This window comes from Bidens hawaiensis, unplaced genomic scaffold, assembly GCF_021521415.1.
Source record: "Bidens hawaiensis isolate Kalapana, Puna unplaced genomic scaffold, B.hawaiensis_p1.1 tig00050493_1, whole genome shotgun sequence".
Classification (NCBI taxonomy): Eukaryota; Viridiplantae; Streptophyta; class Magnoliopsida; order Asterales; family Asteraceae; genus Bidens; species Bidens hawaiensis.
Genome location: NW_027506154.1, coordinates 28,902 through 53,332, shown reverse-complemented (window position 1 = coordinate 53,332; position 24,431 = coordinate 28,902). Strand labels below are relative to the sequence as shown.

General features: G+C 38.0%; 1 pseudogene; it reads right to left on the bottom strand.

Annotated features, from left to right (window-relative positions):
- Window positions 1-1,159: 1,159 nt before the first annotated feature.
- LOC143616892 (ras-related protein Rab7-like) overlaps window positions 1,160-24,431 on the bottom strand; it is a 49,953-nt pseudogene continuing 26,681 nt past the window's right edge.

Below are 24,431 nucleotides of genomic sequence, written 5' to 3'. Positions count from 1 at the left end.
TCTTAAATAGGCACACATGAAACCTTCTAGAAACCCTAATGATTGAAACATAAAATATTCAAACGTATTCAAAAATATTACAAGTGTAAACAGGTCTTCGAGTAAGCTTGTAAGTTTTTATCCTGGTCGAGCAACCTTTGTAACCATAAGTATGCTTGGAAAAATTCTCCGAGTAAGCTTTACTTAGAATATTTTCCTAAGAAAATATTCTTCAAGCATACTTCAATCTTCATGATAATATCAAACTTTGCTTGATAAAATCCTACGAGCAAACTTGTTCTTCATTGATCCCTTCAACCTTTTGTCTTTAACTTATTTGAACAAGTTAAGTGTATTTGTGACACTGTAGCTTTATTGAGGTTGAACCTTTCTCGTTGGAAGTCCTTAGAGTAATTTCTTCAATAACTTCCTTCAAGTGTGCTTGGATCATTGTTTATTATCAAACCTTCCTCGATCCACCAAAATACTTGGTTTCAGCTTGGTTAAGTCAAGGGTTTGCTCTGAAACAAACCTTGCTTGATGAAGTGTAGTTTGCTCAAACTAACACTAAGAAGAATTCTTGAAGATAACTTTGCTTGAAAGTAAAATGCCTTGCTTCAATAAGTTCTAGGCTTGCTCGAAGGGCCAAGTTTTCTCGTATTCCATACTTAGCCATTTCTTTGAGGAGGTTGAGAAGATTCCAGTCTTTCCTTGTTGAATCTTGATCCCAACAGGTCCGGTTCAAGCTTTTCTCGCAAACTGGTTTCTTGTATCAAATGATAAAAGCTATTTCAGTATAGGAACCAGTTTGGATCCTAAATCAATTTCGATGTGCACCAGATAAATGTGGTCACTCTTCTGTACAAACTAAATTTTAGTGTTCTGTCAACTTTGAGCATGCCTAGCTTTATTCATAGCTATTGAATATTCAAGATTGGATAAATAATACAAACTTTAAAGCAGTAGCAATTGTCAAATAGTTTAACATTTAAACAATATTATTTTACATACCATAGAATATTCATTTAGAAAAAATCCATAACAACAAAGCAAGCAAACCTTAAAAAATGAGTTTAAGGTTGATGAAAACAATACAATCATATTTTCCACAAAATATAGATTAGAGGAAAAAACACAAGTGAGAGACAAAAAGCCAGAGAATACATCAGCAACGAAGGCATTAAGACGCACTCCTATCTCCTTGTTGATCTGTTTCTGGTACAGCCTCAAGGACACCTAAGTATCTGTTCAATATTAATTAATGCATCACAAAATATTAATGTCGATTCATTTCAAAAGCGATTGATTGTACTTGTTTAGAATCACCAGTATAGTATTTTATACCCAAATCGACCCGTATAGGATCACTAGTTATGGCCTAAATCCGATTCAACTTATTACCCAGCAATTTACTTGTACTAGTAGCCCAAAAGAACAAGCTGACTTGGAATCACTTATAAGTCAACTGCAAGTTCCGCAGCCATGGCTCACCAATAAGGGGTGTTTGGGGCCCACATATTATAATCATAACCATATTGGACAATTGGACCAGATGTTACACTCCTACCTAAAGTTCCCAACTCAACCCGTATAGGATCACCATACGCTATGCTAGTATACTACTATATAGAGCCTAGAGGTTGAGATTTTCGTAATTACATTTCTTATGAATGTGTCGATTTGGGCTATGTTTTAACAGGAATGGGTCAAATCAACTATATTAGATAGATTGAGAAAGGGTTAAACGGGCCAAGTGTGATGAAATTCACCCAAAGTTTATTTTCAGTACATACGCCCCGCATCATTTGATAAAAGTTTATGTAATCATATTTAGTGTTTATAAGATAAAAGGGACAAAAACTGTTTGTTGGTTAACCCAACCTATTTCTACCCAAATTAAAAATTTGCGCGGTTTGACCCCTATTACCCAAGAAATCCATTCATTGATAACTGAATAGGAAAACATATATGAACTCCTACTAGTTTCTTTTGTGTGTGTGTGTATAAATGAGATAGATAACGCAAATCTATTCAACTAAAATTTTATATATTGAGCAAAATACAGGTAGTACCACAATGACTGTAAAATTGGTTCTGTGTGGCTGTTCTTTACAGATCCTAACTCACATTTATGCATCAAACAGATTCATGTTATTATCGAAAAATTTAAGGATCTTGCAAATCCCTAAACATCAATCACATTATGAAGTCGACCCCCCCCCCCACCACCACCACAATAATTTATTTGAACTCCACATGATCTGGGCCGATAAAAAATATTTTGAGATAATATAAATCATAAAGTAGACCTCACATGTTTTTTTCCTATTGTCAACCAAATTATACATCAGTCTCATGTCTATTGTCAGTTATTTATATGTGTGTGTATATAATGTGAACTTACATCTCATCCTGGTTTGTCATTGCAGTTATGACAAGACAAGAATGCAGCATCCAAATTATGATCTTCTTTTGCAGATGTCTCAAACTAAGGTATATTCCCTTTTGCAGCACACCATTCTTTTGCCTTCTTCTCAGAAACCTAAATTCAGATTACTTTTAGTAAATTGCAAAAAATTAAAAGTTTAAACGTGATTAATATAGTGAGACTTACAACTCGGCTATTTCCCCTGTTGATATCGGTCTTGTTACCAAGTAATATGAAAGGAACTTTATCGGGGTCTGCTGGGTTTACCTGAAAATAATCAGTATCGAGTGAATGTTAAAAGTACATGCTAAGTATTTCAAATCTCTTTTATTAAATTTAATTAGTTAAAGAAATAGAATAAATTCTTCCACAAAGTATATACGGTTTGTTTATCTTGAGCATAACACCATAACACGAGAGGTTTCGAAAAAAACAGAATGTTAAGAACAAAGTTTGATTAGCTTTAATGAACCAAACTGCAAAGTACATATGCATATGGCATATATGCTTTTTCCTGCATTTAAAGTGCTTATGAAAATATGTATAAACCAACATTATGGTTTCATGATACAAGCATTATTCACCGTAAAGAGCAATCTAGCATTCTACCAAAAACGAAAAACACCATACCATCTAAAGAACTTACTTCTATGTACATGTTAAGAGTGTATATCTATAAATATGAAAGAACAAAACATGTAAACAAAATAAGCACAGTAATACATGGAAGCATTAGCAATAAGAAAATCTCAAGTCCCGTATCGATAATCAATCACGAACTAAACCGAATAACTCTCGTTTATATTAATAAGAAAATCAAACTCTAAAAACTGATTGCAATCTCTCAAACCCTAACTCAATTTGAATCTTGATGAACCCTAACTTGGTTGCATCTAGATAACCCTAACTCGGTTACATCTCTCGTGTGTCTCTAGATGAACCCTAACTCGGTTACACATCACACATCACAATCTCTAATGTCTAACATAACTTGGTTTATATAGACCAACCTAACTTGTTATCCAAGACATTACCTATTCTATTTACAATACAATTAGGAAACATAACGTAATTAGGAAACACAACCAACTATGACCTACTTGTCAATATTGGTCCCTTAAGTTCACCGACTTGTGACTAGTAGTTTGAAATTACTTCTAACAAAATCAAGTTTACAGGTGTACAATCAGCATGGAAACTATGAATGTGTATCTTAATTGTGGCACTCCTCAATTTCAGGTTAACTCCGTTAATCCGAACTCCGTTAATTCAAACGCAAGATCACACAAACTATGCCTTTCTAGTTAACGCATATCTCATTACATTTAATTAGGGTTTAAATGAAGCATGAAAATCATTACACAAGTAGTCTTTCGGAGTTTCACCGAAACACACACGAGTCGACTCATACCGTTGGTGAACAAATAATAAATATAATAAACAAGTATTTGATAATTATGTGTTACGTTTATGTGTTACTTGGTGCTTACATGTATAACCTCATATCATGAAGAAAATAAACAAGTTATGCTAAAATTTCACAAGATAAAAGTTGAGGGTGCTAGTTGTAACTTGTAATTATTTAATCATTATATAAACAAATTAAAATAATAAACCCTAACCCTTACCTCCTTCACTCTCTTAGTCGACGGCAGTCTCTTGATCGATCGAACCCACACACACATACATACAAGGTGTTTACAAGTTATTTTGAAGATCCAAGAGGCTAACTAGGTAAATTAAACACTATATCTAATCTATTCTACCAATTAATTGCAAGATTGAACATGATGATAATAAACCCTAATTGTTAAACATGTTTATTATTGATATGCTAGGGTTGTATGCATGATTGTTAGTTCATAGGTTAATAGTTTGTTGAGTTTTTGATGAAAATTGATGCTGGACAGATTCATAATTGCATGTTAAAACGACTGTAAGTTGATGTTAATGATGTGTTTTGAAGTGATTATTGATTCTATGATTTAGTAGGTCGAGTCTAGTTTCTAAAGAGTCTTATTTTGTAATTTTTGGACGTAAAAGTTAGTTTTTATTAATTTACAAATCTGATGTGCAAGTCTGTTTCGGGAAGCCTGCTTGGAGGCTGTTTTGTAATTAGTATATCTCACAAACGACAAGACCGATTGAGTTGATTCCACTTCTAGAAGTTAATAATTTGAGTGAGGAATCTAACCCAATTGTCCTTTTATTAATTGAATTAGGAATGTAACAGGAATAGTAAATAAGGTTTGGTTGCGCATGATAATGGCTGCTGTGTATTTACTGTATTGTTTTGATCATTGTGAGAAAACCGTATGTAGTAAAAATATAATAAAAATACTTTTAGAAACATAACTCACGTGTGCTTCTGTGATGATTTTTGGTGATTTTATTTACAAGTTATGATTTATGAAATAGAAAATCTTGACGTGTTAAAATCTGTCTCGGTAACTTAGCTGTTGTATTCCTTGAGTTAACATGAAAAGTGATTAATTGATCGATGTTTGCTATGTGTTTGACATATTTTCCCTTGTGGGAGATAATTTATTGGTAATGTACCATGTTAACATTTAATACTATACTTTTTCACACATGTAACTAATTTACCTACGTGTTTGTCGAGCCGCACTTATTCCACAAAGTAACACGAACACATCTCATGCATAACTTATGTGTGTCGAGTCTAGAGACTCACTCGTAGTTTAAACACTTAGAAATATCATTTTTTTAGAGAACTAGTGAGGATTTCTGAGACGCACGCTTTTCTCGGTTCTTTTTGTTAACTTCGTAAACAGTGAGTTTCACGGCCCCTTTTACTCTTTTATCGCTTTTATTAGGGGGAGATAACATACTCCAACGATTTAGATTTTGTTACTCATTGTATATCACTTGTAAGGCTAAGTGGCAATAAACCAACTAAGTCCTTCTGAACATCGAACCGGTTAATATTTGATAATAGCGAGTCACCTTTGATTAGTACTACTGGGTTTGACAAACCCCACCCAACTCTAAACTCGACTGTAGGTTAAGTGGGTGTAATTTTGGCTAACACATTTACCATGGTCGTGGTTGACATGGTGGCAAGGCAATAGTATAAACAGTCACCTTCGGTGTCGAACACTTAGTAATACATTCTTGATAGGTTAGCTACCAATTGATATATAATTGACTTAACACTATCTGGTAATGCTAAAACGCAACGCTTAAATTGACTTAAACCTGTGAACTCACCAACCCTGTGTTGACACTTTTAGTATGTTTATCTCAGGTAGCCGAGGCGGGAGAGCGGTATAGGACATGCATACTCTGAACTCTGTTGCTTTAACTTTTCATTTAATTTTATCATGATAACTGTGTTTCTCTAAGTCTTCCTGTGTGGCGCAACTATTTGCTTTACAATTTACGCTTCCGCATTTTTACTTAAGACTTGTATATCTTGGTTGTTTTTGAAAACTTTAATTTTCTTGTTTGATATAACTAATGATTCCGATCTTGTTAGTTCACACCCTCTGACGGTAAAACTCCGTTAGTGGATTTTGAGGTTGTGACAGATTGGTATTAGAGCCATTGGTTATAGCAAACTAGAATTGCATTCATACTAGACTATAACCGCAACGACCCATTAGTTATGATCTTACGCACTGCATATAAGTATATATATATATATATATTTGACTGCTCACTTTCTTTACTTCTTTTTCCTCATTCACTCATACGCGCGTAACCTATGCACGACTTATCCTGTAGGGATGTCAACGCCATCATCATCATCCGACCCGGTGTCCCATGCCCTAGGAAAAGAACCACAGCTTCCTAACCCATCACCACCTCGAGTAGTCCCAACACTAGCAGCCCCTGCACGGAAGAGGCACGGCCCATCTGGAGACGTTTACGAGTGCAACGGTAACTGGGATTGGTACTCAAGTTTGATCGAATGGATTGTTTACCGTGAGCAAGTTCCCCCACTACCTCTCCCGAGATGTCCTACGTCCTTCAACACGCTACCACCTCTAACCCAACCAATGGAGCGCGCCTTCGCAGCTCTCGCCTCCTGTTTGGAGCGTGAAGTTGACATTAGGCACTTGACGAGAGCGAAGGTTACTGAATTGAAAGGGGATGGAGCTAATACTTGGAGGAGAATTTCCTACCTGACCAAAGCAATGAAGGAACTTCAGGATGCTCATGTTCAGGAAATGAAGATAGTGACCAAGATGCAATCAGAGATGATAGACTTGCATGAAGAAGTTTGGAATGTAAGAGGCCTTGCAGAGGCAGCTCTAGCTCGTTGCGACACACTAGAGGCGCAGATCGCTCCGAACGCAGCAGAACCGGAGGAGGATTCTGAAGAAGATCCTGAGGAGGAACCTAAAGAAGAACCGAAGGAAGAGTCGGATGAGGAGGAGGCACACTCTGATGAGTCCTTAGATGACGACATCTAAGAATGATAACACCTAGATGGAGGGGTTGTCTCCATTCAAACTTATATTTTTCTATAATTTTATGGATTGATTTCAAACACTTTGTAGCGGATAAAATGGTTTTAATCATGAATTATTATATGCCTGTGATGCGATGTTTCTATTTCTTTTTCTTTCCTTTCTTTTCTACCTTTTATTACATGTATGGTGTGTTGCATATGAAACCGAGAGTTCATGTCTAACATTTTATGCTGTGATTCTAGGAGATGTCTGAAAGAAATGCTGGACGTGGTCGCAGTAACATCAACATGACCGCAGCAGAACTCCAAGCCCTTCTGAACAACCATGCGGCGGCAACTCTGGCTGCACATGTTCAGAATCAAGTCGGAGCTTGTACCTTCAAGAATTACCTGGACTATAAACCCAATTCGTTTAAGGTCACTGAGGGAGCCATAGGTTTCCTGCATTGGGCCAAGAAGGCAGAGTCAGCCTTTGAGATGTGCGACTATCCACCAGCCAGCAGGGTCAAGTTTGCTGCTGGAACACTGTAAGATGCAGCCCTCACTTGGTGGAATTCAAATGTGCAAATACTCGAATTAGAGTTGGTGAATTCTATGAATTGGGAAGAATTCAAGAATATGATGCGAGAGGAGTATTGTCCTAGAGAGAAGATCTCCAAACTGGAGTCAGGATTTTGGGCTTTGAAGATGGTGGGCTCTGAAATTGAAGCCTACACCACTCGTTCTCACGAACTGGCGGTGATGTGCCCGCGGATGGTAGACCTGCCAAGTAAGAGGATTGAGATGTATATTGATGGTTTGGTACCCCAGATTCAGGGTATGGTGACGTCTTCCAAACCAAGCACTATTCAGCAAGCGATCTGAATAGCCCACAAGCTGAAGGATCAAGAAGTGGCCCAAGGTGCGTTACCACCTAAAGGTTCCACCTCTAAAACCCTTGACAACTCGATCAAATACAACAACAACTCCGGGAATGGAAAGAGGAAGTTTGACAACACAAGGTCCTCATCATCGAACCCCCCGTAGCAACAACACCATCGTAAACCCAAACTCGCTCGGAACTTCAATAATCAGAGTTCCAACAACAACAACGGTGGTGGACAGGGTTCGAGCAAATATGCTGGAAAGTACCCAAAGTGTAACAAGTGCAACTATCACCATGTTGGCCTATGCGACCGTATCAAGTGTATGTGATGCGGTAAATTGGGTCATCAGGCTAAGGACTCTAGAGGAGAACTCGCGGGAAAGGGTGATCCTAAATAGCCTGCAACAATGAAAGGTTGCTTTGAGTGTGGTCAGGAGGGTCATTTCAGGAAAGACTATCCTAAGCTGAAACAAAATGAGGGTAACGGAGGCAAAAACAACAACGGAGGTGGTACTAAGGGTAGAGCCTTTGTCATTGGATCGGGCCAGGCCCGCAGAGATCCGAACGTGGTTACCGGTAATTTTCCTGTAAACGACAGTTTTGCTTCTATATTGTTTGACACTGGAGCTGATAGGACTTTTATGTCGAAAGCCTTTAGTGAACTCTTAGACTTAACTCCAACCCCGTTAGATGCTAAGTTTCCTGTTGAATTAGCTGACGGTAAGTCTATCGAAACAACTCATGTACTAGCGGGATGTAAGTTGAAACTGTCGGGTCATACCTTCGATATCGACCTCATACCCTTCACACTTGGTAGTTTCGACGTTGTTGTCGGCATGGACTGGCTATCCGAGAATAGAGCTGAGATTATATGCCATGATAAGATAGTTCATATCACTACTCCTTCTGGCGAAATCATCTCGGTACAGGGCGAGAAGAGCGGCATGCCACTAGCATCATCACCCTCATGAAGGCGCAGAAATATTTACGAAAGAGTCATCTGGCGATTTTAGCTCATGTTATCAAGAAAACCGAGGAGGAGAAGCAGATCGAAGGCATATCGATTGTGCGAGAGTTTCCCGAAGTCTTCCCGGAAGACTTGCCAGGACTCCCACCCATTCGTCAAGTCGAGTTCCAAATCGACTTAGCCCCTTGTGCGGAACCCATAGCACGAGCCCCGTATCGGCTCGCACCGGCGGAGCTTCAGGAATTGTCCACTCAGTTGCAGGACTTGTTGGATAAGGGTTTCATCCGACCAAACTCATCACCATGGGGATCCCCTGTCCTATTTGTCCGAAAGAAAGACGGGACTTTCCGCATGTGCATCGACTACCAGGAGTTGTATAAGGTGACGATCAAGGACCGTTATTCCCTACCCCGAATTGATGATATTTTCGACCAGCTTCAAGGATCGAGTTACTACTCGAAGATCGATCTGGGATCTGGTTACCATCAATTAAGAGTGCGCGAAGAAGACATTTCAAAGACGGCGTTCAGAACTCGGTACGGTCACTATGAGTTTTCGGTTATGCCTTTTGGCTTAACAAATGCACCAGCCGTATTTATGGACCACATGAACAGAGTATGCAAGGCGTACCTCGACAAGTTTGTTATTGTTTTCATGGACGATATCCTCGTCTTCTCCAAGGACAAGACCGATCATGAAGAATATTTGAGGTTAATCCTGGAATTGCTAAATAAGGAACAACTGTACGCTAAGCTCTCGAAATGCGAATGAGAGTGGTATCCATGTCGATCCAGGCAAGGTAGAGACCATCAAAAACTGGGAAGCACCTAAGACTCCGACTGAGGTGCGACAATTCCTAGGACTGGCTGGCTACTACCGACGTTTCATTGAGGGATTTTCAAAGATTGCTCAACCCCTCACCGCACTGACTCACAAGGGTACTAAGTACAATTGGGGTGACGTGCAGGAGTCTTCCTTCCAACTATTGAAAACAAAACTCTGTAGCGCGCCTATCCTAGCCCACCCCGAGGGAACAGAAAATTTTGAAGTACATTGCGATGCATCGATAGAGGGTGTCGGTTGCGTGTTAATGCAACTTGAGAAGATTATAGCCTATGCCTCTCGACAAATACAGGTACACGAGAAGAACTATACGACCCATGACTTGAAACTCGGAGCTGTGGTGTTTTCCCTTAAGATATGGAGAGATTACTTGTACGGTACCAAATTCATCGTTTACACCGACCACAAGAGTCTTCAACATATCAACAATCAAAAGGAGTTGAACATGCGACAGCGTCGTTGGGTCTAGCTACTTAAGGATTATGATTGTGCCATCAAGTACCACCCTGGCAAGGCCAATGTAATGGCAGATGCTCTTTGTAGAAAGGAAACTGTTAAGCCTAGACGGGTGCAAGCATTACAACTTACAATTCATGCCAACTTGCCTGATCAGATTCGTGATGATCAACTCAAAGCTTTGAAAGACGATAACCTCCCATCAGAAATCATGCGAGGTATGGATAAGCAACTTGAAACCAAATCGGACGGGTTCCGATATTTCGAAAACTGGATTTGGGTCCCTCGATACGGAGACTTGAGAAATCTGGTGATGGAAGAGGCACACAAGTCCCAATATTCCATTCACCTTGGCTCAGAAAAAATGTACCATGACCTGAAGGTACTTTACTGGTGGCCAAACATGAAAGCCGACATTGCCACCTACGTGAGCAAATATTTAACTTGTGCAAGGGTCAAGGTGGAATATCCGAAACAATCTGGTCTGTTACAGCAACCGGAAATTCCAACGTGGAAATGGGAACACATTTCCATGGACTTCATCACAGGCTTACCCAAAACACCGATGGGATGCGATACCATCTGGGCGATCGTTGATCGGTTGACTAAGTCTGCGCATTTCCTAACGATCAAGGAATCAGACAGAATGGAAAGACTCACTCGCGTCTACATGAAAGAAGTAGTGTCTAGACATGGAGTGCCTGTCTCAATCATATCTGATCGAGATTCCCATTTCACTTCAAACTTTTGGAAGTCACAACAGAACGCCCTAGGCACCCGCCTGGACATGAGCACAGAATACCATCCTCAAACGGATGGGCAAAGTAAACGCACCATTCAAACTTTGGAAGACATGTTGTGTGCATGCGTATTGGATTTTGTAAAGGGTTGGGAACCCCACTTGCCCCTGGTAGAGTTTTCGTATAATAACAGCTACCACGCAAGTATTAAAGCAGCGCCGTTTGAAGCGTTGTACGAACGAAAGTGTTGATCGCCTCTTTGTTGGGAAGAAGTGGGTGACAGCCAAATCACTGGTCCCGAATTAGTACTTGAAACCTCAAAAAAGATTGTCCAAATCCGGAATCGCATGGCGGCAGCACGGGATCGCCAAAAGAGTTACGCCGACAAGCGCCGAAAACCTCTGGAATTCCAAGTGGATGACAAGGTTTTAATGAAAGTCTCACCTTGGAAAGGTGTAGTTCATTTTGGGAAACAAAACAAACTAAATCCACGATACGTTGGCCGATTTCGGATAACTGAACGTATCGGCCCAGTAGCATACCGATTGGATTTACCAGCAGAACTCAGTGGTGTACACAATGTTTTACATGTATCCAACTTGAAGAAATGCCTTTCTGACGAAACACTAGCAGTCCCTTTGGACGAGTAGCAAGTTGATGAACAGTTACGCTTCATCGAGGAACCAGTCGAAGTTTTGGATTAGGAAACCAAAAAACTCAAACACAGCAAGATTCCTACTGTTAAAGTTCGTTGGAACTCAAGACGTGAACAGGAGTTCACATGGGAACGCGAGGATCAAATGATGAAAAAGTATTCTCACCTTTTCGAAGGGTTGACCAAGCACCGAAAACCGCGAAAGCCAACTAACCGTCAGACAACACCATAGGTATGAATTAAATTTCGGGAAGAAATTTCTTTCTACAAGGGGATGATGTGAAAACTGAAAATTTTTGCCTTTTCAGACAGCCATCGCGACGTGACACACATTTTCGGGACAAAAAGTCTTTCAACATGGTAATGATGTGACACTCGTCAATTTCAGGTTAACTCCATTAATCCGAACTCCGTTAATTCAAACGCGAGATCACACGAACTATGTCATTCTAGTTAACGCATATCTCATTACATTTAGTTAGGGTTTAAATAATGCATGAAAATCATTACACAAGTAGTCTTTCGGAGTTTCACCGAAACACACACGAGTCGACTCAAAGCGTTGGTGAACAAAAAATAAATATAATAAACAAGTATTTGATAATTATGTGTTACATTTATGTGTTACTTGGTGCTTACATGTATAACCTCATATTATGAAGAAAATAAACAAGTTATGCTAAAATTTCACAACATAAGAGTTGAGGGTGCTAGTTGTAACTTGTAATTATTTAATCATTATATAAACAACTAAAAATAATAAACCCTAACCTTTCCCTCCCTCCCTCTCTTGGTCGATGGCAGCCCCCCCCCCCCCCCCACCACACACACACATCCCCTCTCTTGATTGATCGAACCCACACACACATACATACAAGGTGTATACAAGTTGTTTTGTAGATCCAAGAGGCTAACTAGGTAAATTAAACACTATATCTAATCTATTCTACCAATTAATTGCATGATTGAACATGATGATCATAAACCCTAATTGTTAAACATGTTGTTTATTGATATGCTAGGGTTGTATGCATGATTGTTAGTTCATAGGTTAATAGTTTGTTGAGTCTTTGATGAAAACTGATATTGGACAGATTCATAATTGCATGTTAAAACGACTGTAACTTGATGTTAACGACGTGTTTTTAAGAGATTATTGATTCTATGATATAGTAGGTCGAGTCTAGTTTCTAAAGAGTTTGAGTTAGTAATTTTTGGACATATAAAAGTTAGTTTTTATTAATTTACAAATTTGATGTGCAAGTCTGTTTCGGGAAGCCTGCTTGTAGGCTGTTTCATAATTAGTATAGCTCACAAACGACAAGACCGATTGAGTTGATTCCACTTCAGAAAGTTAATAATTTGAGTGAGAAATCTAACCCAATTAGCCTTGAATTAATTGGATTAGCCATATAACGGGAATAGAAAATAAAGTTTGGTTGCGCATGATAATGGCTGCTGTGTGTTTACTGTATTGTTTTGATCATTGTGAGAAAACCGTATGTAGTAAAAATATAATAAAAATATTTTTAGAAACATAACTCACGTGTTCTTCTGTGATGATTTTTGGTGATTTTATTTACATGTTATGGTTTATGAAATAGAGGAATCTTGACGTGTTAAAATCTGTATCGGTAACTTAGCTGCTGTATTCCTTCAGTTAACATGAAAAATGATTAATTGATCGACGTTTGCTATGTGTTTGACATATTTGCCCTTGTGGGAGATAATTTATTGGTAATGTACCATGGTAACATTTAATACTATACTTGTTCACACATGTAACTAATTCACCAACGTGTTTGTCAAGTCGCACTTATTCCACAAAGTAACACGAACACATCTCATGCATAACTTATGTGTGTCGAGTCTAGAGGCTCACTCGTAGTTTAAACACTTAGAAATCTCATTTTTGTTTTTAGAGCACTAGTGTGGATTTCTGAGACGCACGCTTTTCTCGGATCTTTTTGTTAACTTCGCAAACAGTGAGTTTCACGGCCCCTTTTACTCTTTTATCGCTTTTATTAGGGGGAGATAACATACTCCAACGATTTAGATTCTGTTACTCATTGTATGTCACTTGTAAGGCTAAGTGGCAAAAAACCAACTAAGTCCTTCTGAACATCGAACAGGTTAATATTGGATAATAGCGAGTCACCTTCGAGTAGTACTACTGGGTTTGACAAACCCCACCCAACTCTAAGCTCGACTGTAGGTCGAGTGGGTGTAATTTTGGCTAACACATTTACCATGGTCGTGGTTGACATGGTGGCAAGGCAATAGTATAAATAGTCAGCTTCGGTGTCGAACTCTTAGTAATACATGCTTGTTAGGTTAGCTACCTATTGATATATAATTGACTTAACACTATCTGGTAACGCTAAAACGCAACGCTTAAATTGACTTAAACCTGTGAACTCACCAACCCTGTGTTGACACTTTTAGTATGTTTATCTCAGGTAGCCGGGGCGGGAGAGCAGTATAGGACATGCATACTCTGAACTCTGTTGCTTTAACTTTTTATTAAATTTTATCATGATAACTGTGTTTCTCTAAGTCGTTCTGTGTGGCACAACTATTTACAATTTATGCTTCCGCATTTTTACTTAAGACTTGTATGTCTTGGTTGTTTTTGAAAACTTTAATTTTCGTGTTTGATATAACTAATGATTCCGATCCTGTTAGTTCACACCATCTGACGGTAAAACTCCTTTAATGGATTTTGTGGGTGTGACATTAATAATATACTCTAACCGAGACAAAACTAAACAAAGATGTAGTTTCAATGACTACATATATCTTAGAAAAGTAAAAGTAAATTAAGCATTCCAATTTGTCATGTGTTCTCTAGTAATTACAAACTTAATATTTCACAAATCAAAATTTCCAAACACAATGTCTTGACATACAGAGCTAAAACACGAAGGATGTTGAATACAATATACAAACTTATACAACAAAAATCGTACCATGTAAATCCTACAAATAAAAAAAGCAATTGGTAGGGTCTGTGGAGGGGGGATGTAGGCAAATTATACCTTTATATATTCATGAGGATAGAAAGACTGCTCCAGAGAGACCCCTACTCCAAAAGAAATAACATACAAACGTACATGTACCAATACCAAAGCAAGTGATGGCAGAGTGACATAGTAAACTACAAACACACATATATAATTTCCTAGAACACATATAGACATAAATATACGAAGGCAATCACATGAAAAATCCACCTAAGATGAAGTATAAGACTATAATCTAAGCCCCTAAGACGTACAAAGCTAAGACCCAAGAATGTCATCCCCTAAAAATCTTTAACCTTAATCCTACGTCTCCACGAACTCTTATCATGGGCCATGTCGGTGCACCTCTAGCAAATCATGCCTAATTTGCGTAAATAGTTCCACACAAATAGTTATAACCGTAGAAAAGTTCGTGAAGAAATAAAAAAGAGACCGGTATATATTAAATATGTACCTCTCTGAGAAATTCCTCATGCCAATTGTTAAGTGCGTGAAAAGATCGCATGACATGCACATTATACACAAGAACACAACAATCTGCTCCAGGATAAAATGCAGCACCAACACTCTGAAACCTCTCCTGCCCCGCAATATCCCATATCTTGCAATTACAATTTTACAACCGGTCAACAAAATATAATAATTCTAAAAACGATCAACAAACATCACAAAACAAGTAGAAAAACTCACTTGTAAAGTGACAAGCCTGTAACATCTAAGAATTTTTTTTAATAAACGCTAGTTTTTTTTACTCAATTAATGAAGTTCTCGTATTCATTTAATTGTCTAAATTTATTAGTGTTGAATTATATGTTAGTTATTGAATAACATTAAATTTGTATACATAACTATATGATCCTATGTTTATTTTATCATAATCATGCTTAATCGTTAATATGACACGTTGAACCGGAATGCCTAGATTAATATTTTATAACATGTAACAAAATATTTTGTTATAATTAATTTTATCCTAAGTATTTAAATTTATCATGTGGTTAAAATATGGTACATTCTAAAACCTTCTACCTGTTTCACAAGTAAGTTTATCTAGTTAATTTAATTTGAAAAAAAAAATAAAAATAAAAAAAGATTTGAAAAAAATTGTTGTACACTTAACCAAAACCATGGTATTATATTTGTTTTATGATTATCATAATAATAATAATAATAATAATAATAATAATAATAATAATTGTATTTATTTTATAATTATTATCATTATCATCATCTCTAAGGTGGTCTTTTGATATTTAAACAACATTTATCTCTATCTCAATTCTATGCAAACCTCCTTGCCTTCACTATCAATATAGAGGCTCTCATTCTCATTATTTTCCAAACAAAATCTCATTCTCTCTTTCTCTCTAAGCATAAACAAGTAAGTCTTTATAATTATTTTTCTTTTCATTGATGTTGTTATACATTTTGCTTTCTATTATGAATTTCTTCTTGTTTGTTTTTATGTTCTTGAGTTTCCCTTTGAATCTTCATAGTTGTTCATATACTCTCACCATAATCATCATAAATTGTTAATAAAACCCTTACTTTTTGCTTTAAAGATTATGATGATCATGTTATTCCAAGAAATCACAATTATTTTCTAAAGATCTTGGATCAAAAGTATAATTTTTCCATGAACAACTATGAATATTTTTATGATCTTCAAAAACTCAAAAAATTATCATAAATTATAATATTTACACTTTAAACCCTATACTTTCATAAATGTCAATAAATATCATAAATTATAGTATTTACACTTTAAACCATATGCTTTCATAAATGTCAATAAACATCCTAAACTATAATATTTACACTTTGAACCCTATACTTTCCTAAATGGCAATAAATACACAAAACTATATGATATTACACTTTTAACCACGTACTTTCTTATTTATCACAACCATTCTAAAACATTTTGAGCTAGTATACAAATAGAGTATAAAATTGGTATGCATGTATCTGACGAGCAAACGGTTCTGCCTAAGGCAAGAGTGGCGTAAATAATCCCGTTGGACCCGTGACTCTTACCTGGGAATCAACTTACCGGAGGTCATGCTCTTGGTTTAGAACGTTCTAGTATGAGACTCTAACTAATTTAAAATTTAAACTTAATCCAGGGCATCCCGTGACCGGTTCAACTAACTCTTGCTTGTGTTCATCTATCAAGCAATGTGAATTCATAGCCCCTTTTACATGTTTTTAAGATTTTTATACTTTGGGGTGGAAACATGCAACTTATTTATTCTACGTTTTATAAATGCTATTTGATTTAAGCTTTATTCATAATATTCATTGTGTGTGATCATTACGGGTATATACTTAATCGCATGTACAACCATTAACTTGTTAAGCCCGTGGTAGTATGATGATAGATCTATTGGCCCGACCCGCCCACTCAGGCCTCGGGCTGTGTGTTCAGAATTTGACGATCGTTAAACATTAAATATAATAGTCTAATCATGGATTAGACGACTCGCTAATCGTGTCAGAGGTTTGATTGTAATCACTAAATATATAAAGTAACTTAACACATATGGTATATTTTCAACATAAAACATATTACTCCATAATTTTAAATTTAAAACCAATGTTCTTACCAACTATTTTTAGTTAACACTCCTTTTCAGGTATTGAAAATTAAGGAAGATTCTTGAAGTATCACTTAGGGGATGTGTCAGACTTAGAAGTTTAATTGCTATGTCATGTTTTCTATTTTGGATTATGTTTGGTTTGAACAACGTGTTGGTTTATTTTAATAAGAGTTTTTACATTTAAAACCATGTGCATGATTTCAATCTGCGCACGCCCCGGCGTTTCCGCCTTCGGCCGGGGGGTGTGACAAATTGGTATCAGAGCCGTGGTCATAGAGAGTTAGTAACCGACCTACGTCTAAGATGTCCCTTATGTTGAAATTATATTCTATTAGATGTACTAACTTCCTTTTTGTAGCATGTCTTTTGAATCCGAAAACTCCCACATCCCCTTACCACCGTTGGACGAAGACTACATTGCGCTAGAAGACTTGGACGTGTCTTTGAACCCTCCATCACCAAGTATCTCCATCCACAGCCCAATTAGTTGGGCCCGTTTAATGAGAACTCCTTCCCCCACCCATAAAGAACTAATAGGCCCAATCGAATAATTCTAAGACCCGTTAGTCAATTACTCCGTAGGAAGTAATATACTTCTTGACGATGAGATCGAAGATGATGCCACTAGCATATGGGGCTGGCCCATTACAACTATCTTGAAGTCTAGCGGACTTATCAGACTTGGAGTATTGATCTGCCTTTTTATTTCCCAAATCTATCTATGTGTAATCTTGATCCGCCTTTAAATATTTTGATTTGGAATCCCTCGTTAATTTGAAACCGGCTAATCTAGACGTCCCTTGCACCGTCAGCCTAGCCAATGGTAAATCTGTCCATGCCAATACTATTATACGCTATTGTACCTTGACTTTTGATGATCATTCTCTTAATATCGATCTAATTCCATTTAAGCTTGGTAGCTTTAACCTAGTTATGGGAATGGATTGGTTATCTCGTAATCAAGCAGAAGTTGTATGTGCCGAGAAGCTCATTCGGTATCCCATTACCATCCGGTGAAACGCTAATCATTCAAGGAGAAAAAACCCGATCGTAACCTATAAATCATCTCTTGTATGAAGGCCCATAAACTTTTGAGGAAAAAATGTTATGCCTATTTAGCCCATGTGATTGACAAGAAATCCGAAGGGAAAAAGATTCAAGACATTCCCGTTGTCAAAGGCTATCCCGAAGTTTTTCCCGACGACTTGCCAGGAATTCCTCCGTCTCGACAAGTCGAATTTTGAATCAACCTTATACCCGGTTCAACTCCCGTAGCCAAATCTCCATACCGCTTATCCCTATCCGAAATGCAAGAACTCTCTAGCCAACTTCAAGAAATTCTCGACAAAGGATTTATTCGATCCAGTTTCTCACCTTGGGGAGCTCCTGTCCTTTTCGTCAAAAAGAAGGACGGATCTTTCCGAATGTGCATCGACTACCGAGAACTAAATAAACTTACCATCAAGAATCGGTACCCACTACCGAGGATTGATGATCTCTTCAATTAGCTTCAAGGAGCCACTTGTTTTTAAAAATTGATCTCCGCTCGGGTTATCACCAACTGCGAATTCTCGTGCCCAAATCGCCTTTCGTACCCGCTATGGACACTACGAGTTCATGGTCATGCCCTTTAGCTTGACTGATGCACCCGAAGTGCTTATGGACCTCATGAACCGCATCTGCAAACCGTAACTTGACAAATTCATCATTGTTTTTATTGATGATATTTTAATATTTTCAAGAACCAAGACCTAGCATGAGCAAGACCTTCGTCTCACATTAGAACTGTTGAAGAAAGAACAACTTTATGCTAAATTTTCGAAATGTGAATTCTGGCTGCGCGAAGTTCAGCTTTTGGGTCATGTTATTGACGATAAAGGCATACGCGTGGATCCCGCAAAAATTACAGCCATCAAGAATTGGGAAGCTCCAAAAACCCCATTAGAAATCCGTTCCTTCCTTGGTTTAGTTGGTTATTATCATCAATTCATCTCGGATTTCTCAAAAATAGCATTACCTCTCACCACCTTAACTCAAAAAGGCAAGCCGTTCATTTGGGAACAAAAGCAAGAAAACGCATTCCAAACCCTAAAACAAAAACTTTGTAACACACCCATCTTAACCCTTCCCGATGGAAACGATGATTTAATTGTCTATTGTGATGCTTCAAATCAAGGTCTCGGTTGTGTACTCATGCAACGAGGCAAGTCATATCTATGCCTCTCGTTAACTCAAGATCCACGAAAAGAACTACACCACTCACGATCTTGAGTTAAAGGCGGTGATGTGCGCTCTTAAAATTTGGATACACTACCTTTATGGAACTAAATGTGTCATCTATACCGATCATAAAAGCTTGCAACACATCCTCAACCAAAAAGAACTCAACATGAGGCAACGGCGACTGTGATTTTGAAATTCGCTACCACCCCGGGAAAGCGAATGTCGTGGCCAAATCCCTAAGCCTAAAGGATAGAGTTAAACCCTCTCGTATTCAGGCCATGGAAATTATTATTCACACTAGCCTTAAGGCCAGAATTCTTCAAGCTCAAGCCCAAGTGGTAGCCCAAAACAATCTCAAGGCCGAATTGGATTTGGAGCCGAAAAACAATTTGAAACTAAGTCCGATGGAGTTATTTACTTCATGGGATGCATATGGATTCCAAATTCTGAAGACCTTCGAAATCTTATCCTTGATGAAGCACACAAAACTCGATACTCAAGCCATCCGGGAGCCGATAAAATGTACCACGATCTTAGGGAATTCTATTAGTGGCCTGGTATGAAGAAGGATATAGTATTGTATGTTGGGAAGTGTCTCACTTGCTCAAAATTCAAAGCCGAACATCGAAAGCCCTCAGGTTTGCTTCAACAACCCGAGATTCCTCTATGGAAGTGGGGATCAAATTTCCATGGATTTCATCACTAAACTACCAAAAACCACTCGTAAGCATGATCTGTTTGGGTGATAGTCGATCGTCTCCCCAAATCAGCTCATTTCATCACTGTTAATGAAGCGTACAAGATGGAGAGGTTGTCTCAAATTTACATCAACGAAATCGTGACACGTCATGGTGTTCCCTTATCCATAATCTCTAACCGTGACAGCCGATTTACCTCCAACTTTTGGCAATCCCTTCAAAAAGCTTTGGGGACTCGTGTGGATCTTAGCACAGCCTGTCATTCCCAAACAGATGGTCAAATTGAAAGAACCATCCAAACCTTGGAATACATGCTTCATTTTTGCATAATCGAGTTTGGGGGGAATTGGGATGATCACCTAACTCTCATTGAATTTTCCTATAATAACAGCTACCATACTAGTATCAAATGTGCTCCTTTTGAGGTTTTATATGGTAGAAAATTTCGAACACCCGTGTGTTGGACCGAGATTGGTGACTCACAAGTTATTGGTCCCGAAATCGTCCAAGAAACCTCCGACAGGATTGCTATCATTCGATAAAGACTTAAGGCCGCTCGTGATCGACAAAAGAGTTATGCTGACAATCGAAGGAAACCACTTGAGTTTCAAGTTGGCGACCAAGTCTTACTCAAATTTCCCCTGGAAAGGCATTGTCCAATTTGGGAAAAAGGGAAAACTCGCTCCTAGGTATGTTGGACCTTTTGAGATTCTTGATAGGATTGGCCCAGTTGTGTAACATCCTAAAATTTCAAATAATAATATTTAATATATTTATTAGTTATGACGGAAGAGTTTACTTGAGTTAGTAGATTAGTAATAAAATAATAAAGAGGGAAAGATAAATAGGCTAATTAGAGGGTTTAATAATGGACCAAAAATGAAAGATAGGTTTTAAGTCTATGGGCTTAAGGGAGTATAAATACCCCTTAAACCCTAATTCTTTCCATTTCCATCCATTTTACACTTTTTCCTACACCATAAAACACACACTTAATCTGGGCCGCCGGCCACCATCCGAACCCAAAACCAATCCGAATACCGATAGATATTGATTGCTCAAGCTAGATACAAGATAAAGGTTGATAAACAAGTCAAACCGTGGCCTAGAAACGTCAAAAGGTATGTTCTTTATCTTTAAAGGTTATGTGTTTATGAATGGTTTGTTATGAAACTTAAACCTAGAGTAGATCGGGTGTAGACGAGCCATAAAGTAGCAAACCTGAGGTTAAAGATGAACTCAATCAACTCATTAGTTATAAACCTAGCTAAAACGGGTTTTAAAAGTAATAAAGGTTCAAGCTTTATGCTAAAAACGGGTTAGGTCTTGATGATGGGTTGATAACAAACGTAAAGGTGGTTAAAATTCATTCTATGGACCGTTAACAGTTAAGTAGGTTGGGATTGAGATGAAAAGATAGAAAAAAAACGAACTGAAAACACCTGACCTGAGGGTTCTCGGTCACACCTGATGGTTTTCGGTCAACATAGGATTTCGGTCAACGCGAGAACCCGGTCAAATGAGTTCTCGGTCAACGAGAGTTTTCGGTGACCAAGAGTTCTCGGCCACCTTATGGGTTTTCGGCCAAAACAAGGTTCTCATTCAAAACAGAGTTTTCGGCCAACCTGAGTTCTCTGTCCAAGAGTTCTCGGCTGGCCAGTTTATGTTTGGTTTGGGCCTAAACCCAGTTGGGCCCAGATGCCATACTGAACAGCGGATTGACCCAGCCAAGCTACTAAGCCCATATCCTATTTTAAAACAAAATAGTTCATCTCAAGCTAAACAAACAAGCCCAACCTAGAAAAATACGTTGGTTGACTAAAACACCGACTTAATTAATTATACAGTTAACTGACATATATATTTAACAGTTAGTCGGGCTCAGTTAAAGAGGGGAATAACGATTAACGGCGAGCGTAACAGGATCCAGGTGAGTTTCTAGCCCCATTTTCTTGTTATGTTTTCTGGGATGTGTGCATACTCGATGTGATTAGTTAATACACTTACCTTAAGTAATAAGTGTATGCTATAAATGATATATGTGATAGATATGAATGATTGCTTGTCGATACGTGAATGATCTCCGGATATTGAACGTATCGTCAGGGAAGGTAAGTGTTAGAAGATTAATGTGAAAGATACCCGGTGTGTCTGTATGTTATAATGTAGGTTGCTACATTATAAATATTTATTGTACGTGTGGTATGTGAAAGCAGTTGTATGTACGATATGCGGACTCTTCTTCCAACATAGTAAGTTAGATGATAGATGTAAACGTAGATAAGGACGGTGGGCCTTATACGTGTTATAGATGATAGACGTCAACGTAGATAAGGACTGCGGACCTTATACGTATTGTAGAGAGGCGTCAGCATAGGAAAGGAATGTGGACCTTATACGTGATGTAATAGTATTGTAGTAGCATAGGGGAGGACTGCAGACTTCGTACGTGCTATGAATTAGGTTGCAACATAGGGAAGGAGTGTGAACCTTGTACGTGTTGTTAATATAGGATGGTATAGGGAAGGACTGCGAACCTTGCACGTACCATAATTGGTGACCATAGGTAAGGACTGCGGACCTTTTACGTGTTCACGGCCTTGAGTATAGGTATAAACGACGGACTATGAACGTACTCTCGGTAGGCTGAGGTAGGTAATAATATGTATGCATAATTGTATGTTGGAAAGGTAACTGGTTAGGTATAGATATGTATCTTCGGATATGTATGTATGATATGTGTATGTATTGTATATCACCTGATTTACTAGAACTCACTCAGCGTAGCTGACTTTTAGTATGCACGCAGGTGAGTAGATCGGGACAGCTAACTTGAGCGAGCACATGGTGGGCGAATAAGATATTGGCATCTGAAGACTCAAGATGTTTTAATATTAAACAACGTTTATTTTGAAAGACAAGAATGTTTAATTAAGACAAGTTATGAATTATTATGTAATGTTTTATGAAAGGTTTATATTCCACGAAAGTTGTAATTAACTCTGATTTGTAAGAACTGTGTTTATGAGTAAATCCAACGTTAAAGTGAGGCATCGGGAACGGGGCCTTACAAGTTGCATACAAACTCAAACTACCTCAGGAATTGTGCAGTATTCATGACACTCTCCATGTTTCTAACCTCAAGAAATGCTTAGCCAATGAAACTCAGCCTATTTCCCTTGAAGATATCCGCATTGATCATAAATTTCACTTTCCATGTTGAGAAATTTATCGAGATCGTGGATCGTGATATCAAAAAACTCAAGCGAAGTCGAAGATGGAACATTCTAAAACCTTCTACATTAACCTTGTTTCACAAGTATGTTTATCTAGTTAATTTAATTTGAAAAAAATAAAAAAAAGGGTTTGAAAAAAATTGCCATACACTTAACCAAAACCATGGTATTATATTTGTTTTATGATTATCATAATAATAATAATAATAATTGTATTTATTATTATAATTATTATCATTATCATCATTTTTAAGGTGATCTTTTTGTAAGTCCCCGGTGCGATGGTGATCGATACGAGATCCGCACGAAGTCTAGGAGTGCGGAATCCTCCTTGACTCTTTTAAGGTGTTACAGACGAAGAACACGAATAAACACAAACATACACACGAATAGGATAACACAGATCTGCAGATCGTTTAATATAATGATCAAAACGCATTACATACCGAAGGAGAAAACAAACTACGGGCGACCCGAGGTGAGCTCTACCTCGGGTCTGCCCACGTGACTCTCTCTATATGTTTCTCTCTATGCAACTAAACAACTGAACTACTAACTGGAAACCCTAAACATAACACACATATATATAAATAACAACTTCCCGGGCTTGGGCTTGGGCCTCTAGGCGAAGTTGTCCTAACTTCGCCCATGGCGAAGTTATTCTAACTTCACCACTTCGCCCCAGCTGGTCAGAATTGCAAAGCGACGGTCACAAAATGCACCAACAGACTCCCCCTTGACTGTTGCCCTCTTGTGTTCTTCTTCTGTTAGGACTCGATCTTCAGACATTGCAATGTGATCTTCAAGGTTAAACTTCACATATATATGCAACATCAATCCCGTCCTCAACCAGGAGTGTCTGAATCTGTCTTGTAGCTTCACAAATCTACCAATCACCCGACATCTTCCATATCAGATCTCCCCTTCAGTGTAAGCCCATCCAAATTATATCGATCGAGATCTTTGATCTGCATCCCGGTGCCTAATCAATCATCTCAACCATAATCGGTTCATAAGATAAGGTTCAATCTTCAACTTCTCAACATCAAATGATCAATTTCATAACAAAACCACCTTGACAGAATCTAACACACATGCCTGTAATAATCATCAAAAGGTTAACCAAGCCTCCATGATCTTTATTACCCGAGCATCTTCAATTTTGCAACCCCCTCTTTTATTTGCAAAATATACCCAAATAACCAAATATATGTCAATTTCCAGCTTCAATTAATATCCCATTTACAACTTCAACTCCATATCCAAAAGAGTCCATAAAT